A 17,880-nucleotide genomic window follows, 5' to 3' on the forward strand; every position below is an offset into this window, starting at 1 on the left:
TCTATAGTGGCTGCCACAGCAGTTTCAGTAAATGTCTATGAATGAATGAATAAATAAATAAAGTCACTTGGGGAGGAACATGAAGAGGATTTGGCAAATGCTAGGAACTCAACAAAGGAATAGTCAGAGGTAGCTCAGGGCGCGGGTTGGGAGGATGGGGGGAATGGATGGGAGAATGGACAGAACCAGAAGCCCGATCAGCGGGGCAGGTGCCAAGCGCACTGTGGAGTGGGCTGCATCCCAGGTGAGAGGCACCATCCGTACAGAGCAGAGTGTGAAGCGGGACCTGAAAATGGGACTCTGGAGAGAAGCCAGAGTTGGAAGCAGATGCGGGAGGGTCGGGGCCAAGGGGAGAGAGGGGATATTCAAGGGAGAACGACCTGAAGAGAGAGGCGGACAGAGGCAGTCGCCCTGGGGGACACCCCACATTCTTAGAGACCCCCAATGCAGCCGGTGATCTCAAAGGAGATGTCACGGGAGACTAGAGGCCCCAAGGTATAGGATCACAGAATTCAGAGGGGAAACTGGCTCTGGGCCATGCTGCCCAAAGCTGCTAACAGGCTAACCAGAAAAGGAAAACGGAAGCCGTAGCCTTGAGATTGGTCTCGCAGCGTTGCTGTTCTAATCACTTCTCCGCACGGCCACCCAGTCCCTCTTCTAAAGGAGGACGTGCGCTCTTCCATTATCAGAAACCTTCAATTTCTTTCCACTTCCCAGACATTAAGGCCCTAAGTCCTTGGCAGAGGATTTCCTTGACCCCGTATCTTGTCTGAAAACCTTACCTTCCACCCTGTCCTTCCCCCTCTCAGCCACGTGGGGCCCTCCCCTCCTTGTTGCTTGTCCAGAGCCTGGAAGGCCCTTCCCTTCCAGTCTCTATCGGCTAAAATTCTTCTTATCCTTCAAGGCCTACATCACATTTTACATCCACTGCAAAGCCTTCCCTCATCTCTCAAGTAAGAAAGGTCCTTCCTTCCTTCCTTCAAGGACCCACGGTGCGGTGCTTTGCCTAGCAATACTTTGATGCCTTCTAAGATCCCATCCAGTTGTTGGTTTGTCTCTCCCCTCCACTGGCTTATGACATCATGAGAGCAGAAGACATATCTTGTCTTTGAATCTCCCCTAGTGTGATCTCCACCGACACCCTCAAAGCATAGGAAGAAACGAATACCTAAGGGCAGTAGATGCTGGCAGTTCTACCACTTCCAGTGATTTACTTGGAAATTACAGGGTCTCAGAGTTATTCGACTTCAGGGCTTTGACCTGCAATTAAAATCTTGGCCCAGCATTGGGTTACCTTACAATCAGACGTGTTATCTGTGATCCCCGGAGCCATTTCGATATTGAGAATACACTATTACACATACACTAAGATTTTTCTGAACATTTCCCATATTTAGACAAAAATGGAAAAACTTGGCCTGGTCCTCCAAAGTGCTTTATCACACGTGCTCCCCTGATGGAGGTTTAGAGAAATCCCTACACGGTTCCACCAGGATCATAAACATATTTCAAGAGCCGTGAATTGGGAGGAGAAAGTTTCCCAACACTCAATTTACAAACTCAGAAAGCATCTGTTCATTTAATCATCTGTCATCTTCTTCAGCCCCTCCGAATAGGCTCTGACAGTATTTAGATGAAATGAATATACTGATTTATTTTGCGACAGCTTGCTGTTTGTAAGGAAAACATATATTCAATAAATATATTCAACAGGGTTCAGTGAGCACCTACTATGTGCCAGTAGTGTGTCTTTGCTAAACAGTGTACGATAGATGAGTCAGGTTAATTCTTTCTGTGGTCTGTGTCTTAGGGGTTAGATATTCTCTGTTTTGTTATATAAACCTGAGAGCAATTTAGAACTGTTGTAGATAGTCCTGCAATTTTTTGGTTTGCTTTGTTTTTATTTTAGGATAGACAGTTATAAAACACAGCTGGCAAAATGGAAAGAAAAGGTACATTCCTTATGCAGCTGTGAACAACAGAATTTAAATATATCTCTAATCTAACAGACCTGGTTCTTGGCAAGTAAGGGAAACTGAGTTCATTGTTTTTTTAACACTTTAGACTTCACACTCACACACGTGTGCGTGTGCATACACAAAGGGTAAAAGGGCAATATAGCCAGAGGGTATGTTGAGTGATTTTTTTTTTTTTTTTTTTGGTACGCCGGCCTCTCGCTGTTGTGGTCTCTCCTGTTGCGGAGCACAAGCTCCAGAGGCGCAGGCTCAGCAGCCATGGCTCACGGGCGCAGCCGCTCCGCGGCATGTGGGATCTTCCCGGACTGGGGCACGAACCCGTGTCCCCTTCATCGGCAGGCAGACTCTCAACCACTGCGCCACCAGGGAAGCCCTGTTGAGTGATTTTTAAATTCATTTTCCTCAGATCCTACGGTGTAGGTTGGGAGGGAGTTTCCCAAAGCACTAAACTTGTGAGGAAAGTCTTCCTCTACCTTCATAATAATAGAAATCACCATCTCCTGAGCATTTGTTCCATGCTGGACAGATGCTAGAAGAGCTTTACCTGTTTTACCTCATTATATCCTCTGAGGTATGTGCCATTTACACACAGAAACTGAGGCTCAGAACAGTGAACCAGCTGAAGGTCATATAGCTGCTTAGGGATAGCACTGGGATTTAAATCTAGTTGTCTAACTTTAGGGCCCACATTTTAGCCACAACTGGGATTTTCCTTAACCCACCTCCATTGTAGCAGAATTGCAACAAAAACATACCTGAGAGGTGACAAGTGACCAGGCCTGGGAAAATGTGGAACATTCCAGATGACATCTCCCCATCTTTTAAGTGATTCTGAAGGACAGATGCAAGCAATGTGGTTGGCCTACCCAAAAGAGCCCTAAAAATAGATGTCTTTCTCTCTTTTGTATTTCAATATATAATGTTCTTTCCTCCTTAATTGTAATAGAGCTATGTTTAAATGTTTTTTATGGCATTATTAATAATGGTGACAATGAACTGAATATCCAATAACAGAGGACTCATTAGATTATAGAGGAATACACTGCCACCATTAAAAATTCTGTTTTAGGGCTTCCCTGGTGGCGCAGTGGTTGAGAGTCCGCTTGCCGCTGCAGGGGACACGGGTTCGTGCCCCGGTCCAGGAAGATCCCACATGCCGCAGAGCGGCTGGGCCCGTGAGCCATGGCCACTGAGCCTGCGGGTCTGGAGCCTGTGCTCCGCAACGGGAGAGGCCACAGCAGTGAGAGGCCCGCGTACCGCAAAAAAAAAAAAAAAAAAAAAAAATTCTGTTTTAGAAGAATATTAATTGGAATGGAGAATGCCCATGATATGTTGCTAAATGAAAAAGTAAAAGTCTGTGAAGACAGTATGACCCCACTTTTGTTTCTCACGCACACAGGCAGGTAAGGAGACAGACACACAAATACAGACATACGTTAACACAGGAAAAGAACTGGAGGGTACCAATATTATCAGTATTTTAACTGTGATTATCTCTGGATGATGGGTAGATTTTAATTCTCTTAAATTGTATTTTCTAGTATGACTTAAATTTCCTATAATGAAATAAATTACTTATCTAAAAATAAATTTTTAAGTAATGCATACTCATTAACTCAACAACTTCATTATACAAAGTTTTTGAGAATCCACTATGTACCAGACTCTGTGAATTCAAAACATTAAAAGGAAAACCAAAAAACAGAAAAAGAAAACAAAGTTACTCATATCCCTGTTCTACTGGCATTTTGGATGATATCCATGAGGTCGTTTTCTGTGCTGCTTTTAAACACAGTGGTGACCAAAGCAGACAGCCACCAAGCCCTGGGACGAAGTCAGGAGTCCTGCCAATGGAGGCCGACCAGCCTCTGGGCTGTGACTCGGCCACTTCTACCACCAAACATCATTTCCCTTCCCTTTAAGCCACAGCTCCATCATCAGTAAAAAGGATTAAGAGTGTTACCTACCTCAACAGCCTTTTGGAGAATTAAATGAGTTACAAGTAAAGTGCCTTGAAGTACACAACAAATAGTAACTATTATTACTGTTATTCTATGTAGAATGGCTACCCTGCTGTTCTGCTTTGTTTTCCATCTCCTTTCTTCCAAAGAGTATAACATAGCCGTATTTCTCTTGGAGAGCAGGGACCACTGTTTAGGTCATTCAGGCATATAAAGTCACCTTTGAGTTTTGCATGTAGATCAGATCACTTAGTCAAAGCCATTCGACCTCATATCCCAGGCAAAGTTGTAATGGATAGAGAGAGCTGACGTGGCTTAAAGAGAAACCAGAATATTTCTACACCTTTCAGAAACTCTCGGGAGCCAATGTTGGACAAAGTTCTTACTTAATTCTGTGTGGAGACCTAACACACGTGGCTAGGTATAGGCATTAGGGTAGGTAAACTCTGTTGCTTATTCTGACCAAGTCCATGACTTGGGGGCTTGGTGTTCTGTTTTGTCTTAGTAGCTCTGTTCTCTGAGCTCCTTGGAAGCAACATGCTTAGCAGCCAGCTAATTCCTGGAAGAGACAGCCTGTTTCTAGCTGTGGCCCTGCCTCACTCTTCTAGCCTCTGCCCGGATCATCTCCTTTCTGCATGACTCCCAGGCCTCCTAACTCAGACCCTTGCCTTCCCTCCACCCCTCTTAGAGTTAAATCTCCACTCAGGATCAAATGAGGATCTTAAAATGTCCACTGCTGCGTGGCGCCTCTAATTCGAATCCCCCAGTGGCTTTCAGTGCATTCAGAATAAAGCCCCAACTCTCTGCATGACTCCAGGCTGTACATGATCTTGTCCTTGCATGCCTCTCCAGCCTCATTTTTTTTTTTTCCCAGCCTCACCTTTCCTCCATTGTCTACTCTACTTGATGTATCCTGGCCTCTGCTGGAGTCTAGAACACAAGTCTGCTCTTGCCCACCTCGGGGCCTTATCACATGCTCTTCCCTCCACAAAGGATAGTCTGCTCTTCACCCCTTCTCTTTGCATACCTGGAGCCCCTTAATCCTTCTGGCCTTTGCTTCTATGTCACCTTCCAGAGGCTTTCCCTTTCTACCCAATTTGTAACAGCTTCTCTTGTTCCAGGACCTTGTTTGTTTCCTTTGTAGATCTTATCACAATTTCTACTTATTTCTTTATTTGTTGGCTTACTTGGTGTGTGTGTGTGTGTGTGTGTGTGCGCGCGCGTGCGTGTGTGTGCCTGTGTTTGTATATACTCTGTCCCCCACTCTCCTGCCTCATTAGAATGTAAGCTCCTCAAGGGTGGGGACCATGTCTCTCTCTTCATTGTTGTATCCTTGGGGCAGGACCCCTCATGGAGAAGGTATCCAATACATAGAGAAGGAGGGGAGGGAGGGCGTCTCCGAAAAGGGGGATGCTTTTCCAGGCAGCCCAGTTTCCCGTGAATGTGGGCAGTGTGTCCTGCTCAGCCCTAACATTACCGTACAAGTTTAAAAATAAAACCCCTGGGTGGAGTGAGAAGCCTTTAAAGAGGATGGGGGAGAGATAATGAGAAACAGGAGCTGGCCAACACAGGCCCAGCAGGATGTGGGACTGGCCAGGAAGAGAAAGGGACCTTGACTTCAAGAAAATACTGCAAGAGTCTGATGAAGGTAGGACTCCTCATTAGTCACCAGAGATCTTCCTCTTGGTCTGCAGCAGATGAAAAGACTTTAAAGTCACCAATTCAGGATATGCTTCCATCCTAGAGCAAGACATGTTTAGAGTTTTTTTTTTTTTTAAGAGCTATTCTTTATAGTTCCTGAAACAGAGGCCTCCACACCCCACATCTGACTGCCATGCTGTCAGCAGAAGCAGGAAAGGCGAGAGGTTACAGGGAGGTGATGAAGCCTGCTTTGGCTCACCCTCCCCCTGACCTTCCCCAGGGCCCATTCCAGCGTGGGATCCGAACCTCCCACCACAGTAGGGTCCCAGCCAGACATCCCAAGGTGTAGCCGCCCTCCACAGTCTTGGCTCAGTTCTGGGGCAACGCAAGGCGGGGAGGGTCAGGTCAGTGGGTTGCTAGAAACAACTTGGACATCGCCTTGGAAACGCTCTCCCCCAACTCGCGCTGTGTGCATTTGGACCCATCCTGAACCAGCTGTGTGTTAAATCCTCCGGCCGCAGTGGGAGGTAGGGAGGCATCTGCGGAAGGTCAGAGTGTGTCAGGAAGGGGTCCACCTCCATGATGGGAGACCATCGATCTTCAGGCCTTAGTGAAAGGTCTGATGACCCAGGAGAGCCACGGGCTGAAAATCCGTACTCTGGGCCTGGTCTCCGTGGTGCAAGAATGGGCTGGACCGAGGGTTAGGGCTGCCAGCATCCCCTCCTCCAGACTATGACCTGGACCCCTTCCCGTAATCCATCTCTCTGTGCTGCTCCAAAAGCCAAGTGATGTGCTCATGGTCACCTAGTGCAGGGGAATATTTGCAAACCTCTGCAACATTGATAACCACTGGGTTTTTCCATATTCCCCACTATGTGATGGTCAGGAGGGCCACAGAGGAATGGGAAGGAAATTAGCAAGTATGGAGAGAGACAGCTGGAGCTGTCCACGTCCCCTTAATAACCTCCACAACCCCCTCTCGAGAGGAACTCTTGCAGAGAAGGAAAACAGCACAGAGAGGACAAGTTCCTTACCCACAGTCACTCAGGAGGGTGGGGCAGGGCATCTGGCGGCCTGAATGTAGAATAACTGTGCAATTCACAGCCTACAGCAGGCCGTCAAGTTCGCCCTGCAGTCAGACTTCAAATAATTTAAACTCAAAGCCCAGGGTCAGGGGACACGGAGCAAAAGTTTGAAGGAATCCATGCCCCGAGGAACCGCGCACCCCCTGGAGGGGTGGGAATCCCAAAGCCTTTTAAGGAATTGTGCTAAAGGAGCCTCGCTGAAGTCAAAGATTCTTTAATTGTTTGTTGCAAACGCCTGCAGCTTAAAACTGCTGAACGGGGAGGCTTGTCTGCTCTATGCTTGAACTCTTTAAGGGGGCTTTTGCTTTCTTAGCTAGTTCTAGGTTCCTGACATGTGGATTTTAAGTGCTGAAAGAGCATAGGGTGATAATTGTCCCTTGGAACAAAAAAAGACTGACAGGGGAACAGCAGGGCAGCAGGTGACCTTCATGTTCCAAGATCATTTTTTTTTTTAATTTTTCTAATAGGAATTTTAGTAATAATGATTTTTGTAAAAAACAAAAAACAAAATGATAACACAGAGTGCACACACGAGCACCACAAAAGCCTAACACAAGATCATGTTTTTCAGTTCAAATACATTCTTAGGAAAGCTTCCAGAAAACCTTAGCCAGACTGCGAAGATTGTCAGTAGCAATAATATTTATTTATTTATTTATTTATTTAGGCTGTGTTGGGTCTTCATAGCTGTGTGCAGGCTTTCTCTGGTTGCGCCGAGCAGGGCTGGGGGCGGGGGGCTACTCTTTGTTGCGGAGCACGGGCTCTAGCTGCGTGGGCTTCAGTAGTTGTGGCATGAGGGCTCAGTAGTTGTGGCTCGCGGGCTCTAGAGCACAGGCTCAGTAGTTGTGGCTCATGGGCTTAGTTGCTCCACGGCACGTGGGATCTTCCCAGAACAGGGCTTGAACCCATGTCCCCTGCATTGGCAGGTGGATTCTTAACCACTGTGCTACCAGGGAAGCCCAATAATTAATATTTTATTGAGCAAACACTGTGTGCTATGCATTATGTAGTAAAACATTTTTGTCTCACTGAAGTCTTAAGTCAGCCCTATGAGGGAGTAACGGCTAATGCTGATAATATAACACTTACACTCTCTCAGACTTCACCTGTATGAACTCACATAGTACTGTCAACGACCCTAGGGTATGGGCGCCGTTATTATGTCTCTTTTACAGAAGTGGAGAGATTACGGAACTTGGCCAGGGCTGTGCAGCTATTGTGTGTCAGAGCCAGAATTCAAACCCAAGCGGTCCTGCCCCAACCATTATACTCCCTAGCGTCACGGCCCGCAGACTGTCACTCTGAAATAAGAAAAGGATGCTGAGAGAGACAGGGCAGAAGTGGAGCCATCAGGAGAATTCTTGGTCTCCCACGTCAGCTCTCTTTCCAAGGAACTTAGGGCACTGCCTCCCGAGCCCTCAGCAGAGATCCCAGGACTGACCTGGGAGAACGGCAGCAAGTTCTGTGAGGCCAGCGGAGTGGGGATTTTATCCTTGTGAAGAAACCATCCTGAAGCCGACCTGAATCTCTGCCCCTAGAAACATCCCCATTAGCATTTCAAACACGAAAAACCAGTGGAGGCTTAAGGAGGAACATTTTGCCCCTTTAACGTAAACACCACCCTAGCACTAAAGGCCAAGAAGCTGGGGCCAAGCCAGCCTGGGACCCTGAACCTGGGACGCACTCTCCCAGGGCTGCAGCTTGCCGTGTAGACTCCAAGGAGGGACCCTGAAGTATTCATTCTCCGCTGTCCTCCAGGTGCCATTTCTAAATTCTGACGAAGATTCTGAGGAAGGACAAGCGCAGCCTGGTTTTGTAGCAGCTCTTTGTGTCCCGGAGGTACTGGGGCAGCACTGTGCATGCACTGATTTATCAGTGCAGACGCTGCTTCCGCTCCCATGGGACCTGGTGGCAAAGGCGAGGATGAGCGGCTCCACCCACCTCCCTGGGTGCGAGGGTTGGAACGCGCTGGATGGATGTCTCCCTTCTGGGTGCCTGACATCACTTGTTTGCCTTTGATGCCCATCAGCCAAAAGAAGTTATTCATCTTTGAGCATGAATAATACAACTAGGCTGGATTTTTCCAGGCTCCCAAAGCGAGTTCTCTGAAGAGCTGAGATTGCACACATTAAGCCAGAGCAGCCGACGCAAAGTATGGGGTCCTGGGCCTGCCCACTCGAGTCAGGGTCGGGGACCCCGATGCGCACTTGTCGGTGCTGCTTTCAGACGTAACGTGCCCCTTTCTAGAGCTGTGAGGAGCGACAGAGGCTGGGGGGATCCCACTGCTGTCCTTGGTCTTGGCTTTCCCACTCCCAAGATTGAACCAGTCGCTCATTCACTCATTCATTGGGCACGTACTATGTGCCTAGGCTCTGTCCTAGGCCCTGGGGATATAGCAGGGAACCAGACAGATGAGGTCCTCCCCTCCTGAGGCTTACGTTCTAGGGGCGAGAATGAATCATAGCAAACTTTAAAAATTGACAAGACGACTACAGACTGGTGTAAGTGCCATGAAGGAAACAGAGGTAGGATAGGGAATAACAGGAGAGAAAGTCTCTTCGAGGGGTTGACAAGAGGTCTGCTATGTGAAGAACTGTGGGGAAAGCACTCCAGGCAGATGGAACAGCAATTGCAAAGTCCCAGAGGCAGGAGAGGGCGTGGAACAGCAGAGGAATGGAAGAGAGGCTCGTGGGGCTAGAGCCAGTGGGGGATGTGAGAGAAGTGGGAGGATCTCGCTCCCCACGAGGCCCCCTGGCTGCTCTCACCTTCCTGAAAGTCCCTTCTCTTCTCCAAAGTGTGTTCCACTTGTCCCAAGGGCTCATCCTTGCTAAGCCAAGTCCGGTCCCTCTGCTGGAAGGAAATTCTTTTTTTGTTTGTTTGTTTGCGGTACGCGGGCCTCTCACTGCTGTGGCCTCTCCCTTTGCGGAGCGCAGGCTCCGGACGCGCAGGCTCAGCGGCCATGGCTCACGGGCCCAGCCACTCTGCAGCACGTGGGATCTTCCCGGACCGGGGCACGAACCCGTGTCCCCTGAATCGGCAGGCGGACTCTCAACCACTGCGCCACCAGGGAAGCCCAGGAAGGGAATTCTTTTTGTGGCTGGCAGGACATAAGGCAAAGGCGTGGCGTTCAGTTTGACGTCAGGACTCGTTCATGGATTATGCCGACAACTGCTGGCGTCGATGTGGAGTTTCCCAGTGATGGGAATGGGGTGTGCGTCTCTGGTAGCAGGGGCACAGGAGAGGGCTGCAAACCCCAAGGTGGACTTCCCACAGCTGCGGGCCCACCTTGCTGCTGCTTGTGTGAAATCACGAATAAGACAAATTTTGGCGTCAAGCTCTTTGCGTTCCTCCTTTATACTCTCTGCCTCTTTTCAGACCTGTCTCTGCCCACGTTCACCCCTGGTGCCTCAGGGGGTCTGCCTGGGCTTCTTGCCCCTGCCTCTTTCCCCTTCACAGCTTGAATCTTATACTGAATAATTGGCCTGCTGACTGCTGGCCCTCTCCCATAGCTTCAGGCAAAGTTCAGCAGGCAAAGGAGAGGTTATAGTCACAAGGCCTCTCTGTGTCCTTCAAATGATACCAAAGAAGGGGCCACCTGGTCAACCCCAGTCTGAGCCTGGCCTGGCTGCCAAGTTCACAAATGAACCTCATCAGCAGGAGACAGCTGTCCCCATTTAAACCCTTTCCAGTGGGGCCATGACCAACACCTAGAACATGCTCAGCTGAGGGGGACTGCGCTAGAACACTATTTGGGAAGTGGCCTGGAACTTTATTCCCTAATCATGACACAGCCAACCCTAGATTTGTGAGCTCAGGAAGCCTGCTGTCTTGCTTCAGGGCTGACCCACTGCTGAACCATGCCAGCAACTTGTTTGTCCTTTGCTGAACTCAGAGTTTTCCCTATAGGGGATCTCCTCCTTCTCTGGCTTTCTGTGGCTCTCAGCAAAGGACCGAAATGCTCAGTGTGGCCACTGTGGTCCAGCCTACATCTGCCCCTTTGACGCCAACTTGCCCCCCTGCTTCCCTGCCTTCCAGCTGCACTGGCCTCCCCTCCGCTCCTTGGTGAAGCCACACTTTTTACACCATGTGACCTTTGCTCATGCTCTCCCTCCACCTGAAACATTCGGCCCTCACCCATCTGACCCCTACTCATCCTCCAGATCTCAGCCCAAGCATCACCTCCCCACCGAAGCTTTTCCAGAGCCCCTGACTGGGTCCAGCACTCTGCCCTGTGCCTGCAGGGGGAGTTCCTGCACGATGGATGTCGGTGGACCCACCTAGCCTCTGCCTTGCATGAAAGTAGGGACTGGTGGTCCCAGGCCCGGTGGCCTGCTCCTGGCACCAGGAGGGGCCCAGGAATGAGCTGCATGACCTGAACTGGTCAGGGGTGGCCTCCAGTGTGCCCATCCTGGTCTGCACTCTCTCTCTCTCTGAACTGGTCAGGGATGGCCCCCAGTGTGCCCATCCTGGTCTCCACTCTCTCTCTCTCTGAACTGGTCAGGGGTGGCCCCCAGTGTGCCCATCCTGGTCTGTACTCTCTCTCTCTCAGAACTGGTCAGGGGTGGCCTCCAGTGTGCCCATCCTGGTCTCTACTCTCTCTCTCTCTGAACTGGTCAGGGGTGGCCCCCAGTGTGCCCATCCTGGTCTCCACTCTCTCTCTCTCTCTTTCTGCTCCTGCCTGAACTGGTCAGGGGTGGCCTCCAGTGTGCCCATCCTGGTCTGCACTCTCTCTCTCTCTGAACTGGTCAGGGATGGCCCCCAGTGTGCCCATCCTGGTCTCCACTCTCTCTCTCTCTGAACTGGTCAGGGGTGGCCCCCAGTGTGCCCATCCTGGTCTGTACTCTCTCTCTCTCAGAACTGGTCAGGGGTGGCCTCCAGTGTGCCCATCCTGGTCTCCACTCTCTCTCTCTCTGAACTGGTCAGGGGTGGCCCCCAGTGTGCCCATCCTGGTCTCCACTCTCTCTCTCTCTCTTTCTGCTCCTGCCTGAACTGGTCAGGGGTGGCCTCCAGTGTGCCCATCCTGGTCTGCACTCTCTCTCTCTCTTTCTGCTCCTGCCTGAACTGGTCAGGGGTGGCCTCCAGTGTGCCCATCCTGGTCTCCACTCTCTCTCTCTCAGAACTGGTCAGGGGTGGCCTCCAGTGTGCCCATCCTGGTCTGTACTCTCTCTCTCTCAGAACTGGTCAGGGGTGGCCTCCAGTGTGCCCATCCTGGTCTCCACTCTCTCTCTCTCTGAACTGGTCAGGGGTGGCCTCCAGTGTGCCCATCCTGGTCTCCACTCTCTCTCTCTCTCTGAACTGGTCAGGGGTGGCTCCCAGTGTGCCCATCCTGGTCTCCACTCTCTCTCTCTCTGAACTGGTCAGGGGTGGCCCCCAGTGTGCCCATCCTGGTCTCCACTCTCTCTCTCTCTGAACTGGTCAGGGGTGGCCCCCAGTGTGCCCATCCTGGTCTCCACTCTCTCTCTCTCTGAACTGGTCAGGGGTGGCCTCCAGTGTGCCCATCCTGGTCTCCACTCTCTCTCTCTCTGAACTGGTCAGGGGTGGCCTCCAGTGTGCCCATCCTGGTCTCCACTCTCTCTCTCTCTGAACTGGTCAGGGGTGGCCCCCAGTGTGCCCATCCTGGTCTCCACTCTCTCTCTCTCTGAACTGGTCAGGGGTGGCCCCCAGTGTGCCCATCCTGGTCTCCACTCTCTCTCTCTCTCTCTGAACTGGTCAGGGGTGGCCCCCAGTGTGCCCATCCTGGTCTGTACTCTCTCTCTCTCAGAACTGGTCAGGGGTGGCCTCCAGTGTGCCCATCCTGGTCTCCACTCTCTCTCTCTCTGAACTGGTCAGGGGTGGCCTCCAGTGTGCCCATCCTGGTCTCCACTCTCTCTCTCTCTGAACTGGTCAGGGGTGGCCCCCAGTGTGCCCATCCTGGTCTCCACTCTCTCTCTCTCTCTCTGAACTGGTCAGGGGTGGCCTCCAGTGTGCCCATCCTGGTCTGCACTCTCTCTCTCTCTGAACTGGTCAGGGATGGCCCCCAGTGTGCCAATCCTGGTCTGTACTCTCTCTCTCTCAGAACTGGTCAGGGGTGGCCTCCAGTGTGCCCATCCTGGTCTCCACTCTCTCTCTCTCTGAACTGGTCAGGGGTGGCCCCCAGTGTGCCCATCCTGGTCTCCACTCTCTCTCTCTCTCTTTCTGCTCCTGCCTGAACTGGTCAGGGATGGCCTCCAGTGTGCCCATCCTGGTCTCCACTCTCTCTCTCTCTTTCTGCTCCTGCCTGAACTGGTCAGGGGTGGCCTCCAGTGTGCCCATCCTGGTCTGCACTCTCTCTCTCTCTTTCTGCTCCTGCCTGAACTGGTCAGGGGTGGCCTCCAGTGTGCCCATCCTGGTCTCCACTCTCTCTCTCTCAGAACTGGTCAGGGGTGGCCTCCAGTGTGCCCATCCTGGTCTGTACTCTCTCTCTCTCAGAACTGGTCAGGGGTGGCCTCCAGTGTGCCCATCCTGGTCTCCACTCTCTCTCTCTCTGAACTGGTCAGGGGTGGCCTCCAGTGTGCCCATCCTGGTCTCCACTCTCTCTCTCTCTGAACTGGTCAGGGGTGGCCCCCAGTGTGCCCATCCTGGTCTCCACTCTCTCTCTCTCTGAACTGGTCAGGGGTGGCCCCCAGTGTGCCCATCCTGGTCTCCACTCTCTCTCTCTCTGAACTGGTCAGGGGTGGCCCCCAGTGTGCCCATCCTGGTCTCCACTCTCTCTCTCTCTGAACTGGTCAGGGGTGGCCTCCAGTGTGCCCATCCTGGTCTCCACTCTCTCTCTCTCTGAACTGGTCAGGGGTGGCCTCCAGTGTGCCCATCCTGGTCTCCACTCTCTCTCTCTCTGAACTGGTCAGGGGTGGCCCCCAGTGTGCCCATCCTGGTCTCCACTCTCTCTCTCTCTGAACTGGTCAGGGGTGGCCCCCAGTGTGCCCATCCTGGTCTCCACTCTCTCTCTCTCTCTCTGAACTGGTCAGGGGTGGCCCCCAGTGTGCCCATCCTGGTCTGTACTCTCTCTCTCTCAGAACTGGTCAGGGGTGGCCTCCAGTGTGCCCATCCTGGTCTCCACTCTCTCCCTCTCTTTCTGCTCCTGCCTGAACTGGTCAGGGGTGGCCTCCAGTGTGCCCATCCTGGTCTCCACTCTCTCTCTCTCTGAACTGGTCAGGGGTGGCCCCCAGTGTGCCCATCCTGGTCTCCACTCTCTCTCTCTCTCTCTGAACTGGTCAGGGGTGGCCCCCAGTGTGCCCATCCTGGTCTGTACTCTCTCTCTCTCAGAACTGGTCAGGGGTGGCCTCCAGTGTGCCCATCCTGGTCTCCACTCTCTCCCTCTCTTTCTGCTCCTGCCTGAACTGGTCAGGGGTGGCCTCCAGTGTGCCCATCCTGGTCTGCACTCTCTCTCTCTCTGAACTGGTCAGGGGTGGCCCCCAGTGTGCCCATCCTGGTCTCCACTCTCTCTCTCTCTGAACTGGTCAGGGGTGGCCCCCAGTGTGCCCATCCTGGTCTCCACTCTCTCTCTCTCTGAACTGGTCAGGGGTGGCCTCCAGTGTGCCCATCCTGGTCTCCACTCTCTCTCTCTCTGAACTGGTCAGGGGTGGCCCCCAGTGTGCCCATCCTGGTCTCCACTCTCTCTCTCTCTGAACTGGTCAGGGGTGGCCTCCAGTGTGCCCATCCTGGTCTCCACTCTCTCTCTCTCTGAACTGGTCAGGGGTGGCCCCCAGTGTGCCCATCCTGGTCTCCACTCTCTCTCTCTCTGAACTGGTCAGGGGTGGCCCCCAGTGTGCCCATCCTGGTCTCTACTCTCTCTCTCTCTGAACTGGTCAGGGGTGGCCCCCAGTGTGCCCGTCCTGGTCTCCACTCTCTCTCTCTCTCTCTGAACTGGTCAGGGGTGGCCCCCAGTGTGCCCATCCTGGTCTGTACTCTCTCTCTCTCAGAACTGGTCAGGGGTGGCCTCCAGTGTGCCCATCCTGGTCTCCACTCTCTCTCTCTCAGAACTGGTCAGGGGTGGCCTCCAGTGTGCCCATCCTGGTCTCCACTCTCTCTCTCTCTGAACTGGTCAGGTGTGGCCCCCAGTGTGCCCATCCTGGTCTCCACTCTCTCTCTCTCTGAACTGGTCAGGGGTGGCCCCCAGTGTGCCCATCCTGGTCTCCACTCTCTCTCTCTCTGAACTGGTCAGGGGTGGCCCCCAGTGTGCCCATCCTGGTCTGCACTCTCTCTCTCTCTGAACTGGTCAGGGGTGGCCCCCAGTGTGCCCATCCTGGTCTCTACTCTCTCTCTCTCTGAACTGGTCAGGGGTGGCCCCCAGTGTGCCCATCCTGGTCTCCACTCTCTCTCTCTCTCTCTGAACTGGTCAGGGGTGGCCTCCAGTGTGCCCATCCTGGTCTCCACTCTCTCCCTCTCTTTCTGCTCCTGCCTGAACTGGTCAGGGGTGGCCCCCAGTGTGCCCATCCTGGTCTCCACTCTCTCTCTCTCTCTCTGAACTGGTCAGGGGTGGCCCCCAGTGTGCCCATCCTGGTCTGCACTCTCTCTCTCTCTGAACTGGTCAGGGATGGCCTCCAGTGTGCCCATCCTGGTCTCCACTCTCTCTCTCTCTGAACTGGTCAGGGATGGCCTCCAGTGTGCCCATCCTGGTCTCCACTCTCTCTCTCTCTTTCTGCTCCTGCCTCCTTTTTTCTTTGCTTTCCCTTCCCTCCTTCCTCTTCATCCTTTCCATTCAGTCCTTGTTCCTTCCTGGGCCTTGGGCTTACCTGTGGCTCCCAAAAACACTATTTAAGCCAACAGAAAAGCACTCAGACTTAAAGAAAAAGTTGCCACAGCTTGGCAGAATGTGTTGGCCTTCACCTAGATCAGCCCAGACCCAGGGCCTAGAGGGGGAATCTGCTTCCTACTGTAGCCGTTTCCTAAGGCCGCTGTAACAAGTACCACAGACTGGGTGGCTTACACAGCAGAGATTTCTTGTCTCACAGTTCTGGAGGCCAGAAGTTCAAAATCACGGCATCTGCAGGGTTGGTTTCTCCTGAGGGCTTTGAGGGAAGGATCTGGCCCAGGCCTTTCTCCTTGACTTGTAGATGGCCATCTTCTCCCTGTGTCTTGTCACATCATCTTCCCTCTGTATATGTCACTGTGTCTCAATTTCCCCTTTTTAAAAGGTCACCAGTCATACTGGATTAGGACCCACCCTAATGATCTCTGATAACCAGGCTTCCCTGATGGCACAGTGGTTAAGAATCTGCCTGCCAATGCAGGGGACACGGGTTCGATCCCTGGTCCAGGAAGATCCCACAGGCTGTGGAGCAGCTAAGGCTGTGCGCCACAACTACTGAACCCCGCGTGCCTAGAGCCTGTGCTCTGCAGCAAGAGAAGCCACCGCAATGAGAAGCCCACGCACCGCAAGGAAGAGTAACCCCTACTCGCCGCAACTAGAGACAGCCCGCAGGCAGCAATGAAGACCCAACGCAGCCAAAAATAAATAAATAAATTTATAAACAAAACAAAACAAAGCTGGATGACCTCTGTCAGGACACTATCTCCAAATAAATGAAGTCCTCTGTCAGGACTTCAGTATGTCACATTCTGAAATACTGGAGGTTAGGAGTTCCACATATGAATTTGAGGGGGAAACACAATTTAACCCATAACAACTACCTTCTACCCACCCGTTGACCACACCCTTTTTGATTTATTGAATGAGATAAAAATAGGGAACTACAGGGACACATCATCTTCTGAAGAAATTATATGGGAGTCTTGGGATGGGGGAGGACAAGATAGGAATGTGAAGGGGAGAAAGACACCCAAGAATGAGAAAGGAGGGTTGAACTGACAGAGAAGCTAAAACTATGTTCATAGCCTCGCCCAAGGGTTCTGTGGCTGTGCTCTGGGGATCTGCGGGGCCTGGGTTCATATCTCAGATCTGCCACATACTGGCAGTGGGGTCTTTCCCCTCCCTTGTCAAATGTGATAATAATGGCACCTAACTTACGGGATGGTTGTGAAGGGCTTAGTACTGTGCCCGGCACATGGTAACTCAATACGCAGTAGGCGGGCTGTCGCTGTTATTACCAGCAGCGGAGGTCTAGCCTAAGTAAAAATGGTCCAGGAAGAAGCTGTGACAGAGAAGAGGCTAATTGCCACTGATTCAGGCCCCCTGACTCTGTTCTCATGAACAGCAATGAAGACAAGGGAACCAGAGCAACAGTCAGCCCGAGGTCTCTTCAGCTGTAACCTGTGGACCAAAGGCATCAGAACCAGCTGGGCCCCAGCCAGGAAATGCAGAATCCTGGGCCCCTCATGAACCCGGCTACTTCAGGACTTGTGTGGGTAGGTCCCAGGAACCAGAAGTTTAAAAAATCTTTTTAATTAACTTATTTTTTGAAGTATAGTTGATTTATAATGTGTTAATTTCTGCTGTACAGCAAAATGATTCAGTTATCCATAGACATACATTTTAAAAATATTCTTTTCCATTATAGTGTATCACAGGGTATTGAATATAGTTTCCTGTGCTATACAGTAGGACCTTGTTGTTTATCCATTTTATATGTAATAGTTTGCATCTGCTAACCCCAAACTCCCACTCTGTCCCTCCCTCCTCTTCCCCTTGGCAGCCACAAGTCTGTTCTCTATGAACCTGGTGTTTTAAAGAAGCTCCCATGTGATTCTCATGCACATTAAAGTCTAAAAACACCTGGGCTAGACCACAGGTTCTGGAGCGGCAGAGATGAGGCTTGTCCATCAGTAACCCCAGATCTACACAGCCCTGGTGTGAGGTAGGCACACTCTGACACCTGTTCCTATCGCCAGCATTCCTTGGCTGAAGTCAGAGAGGTGGGCTTGAGCCATTATGCATAAAACAAATCTCTGTGTGTCATGTTCTAAACGTTCAATTGAGAGAGATTGCATTGGCAAATCAAGCCTTTTACATCACTATAAACTTCACTGAGCCCAGATACTACGTTCTGGGTTGCCCATTCCTCCTCTCTCCACTGCTGGAGTCACCTAGTCTTGACCTCGGGCTTAGCTCAAGATGACCTCTGACCTTAGGCTAGAGGGGTGTCAGGATATCTGGCCCAACACCCTTGCTGTGTCCGTCTCTGTACCATTTCCTCTCTTCTTGGGCACCGTCCACTGCCTGCTGCAGGAAGGCCTGAGGCCCACCTTGTCCCCCAGGGCCTGCGTTCATGTCTTGTTCCCAAACACCGAGCCCCAAAGGTC

Source organism: Phocoena phocoena, chromosome 3 (assembly GCF_963924675.1).
Source record: "Phocoena phocoena chromosome 3, mPhoPho1.1, whole genome shotgun sequence".
NCBI lineage: Eukaryota > Metazoa > Chordata > Mammalia > Artiodactyla > Phocoenidae > Phocoena > Phocoena phocoena.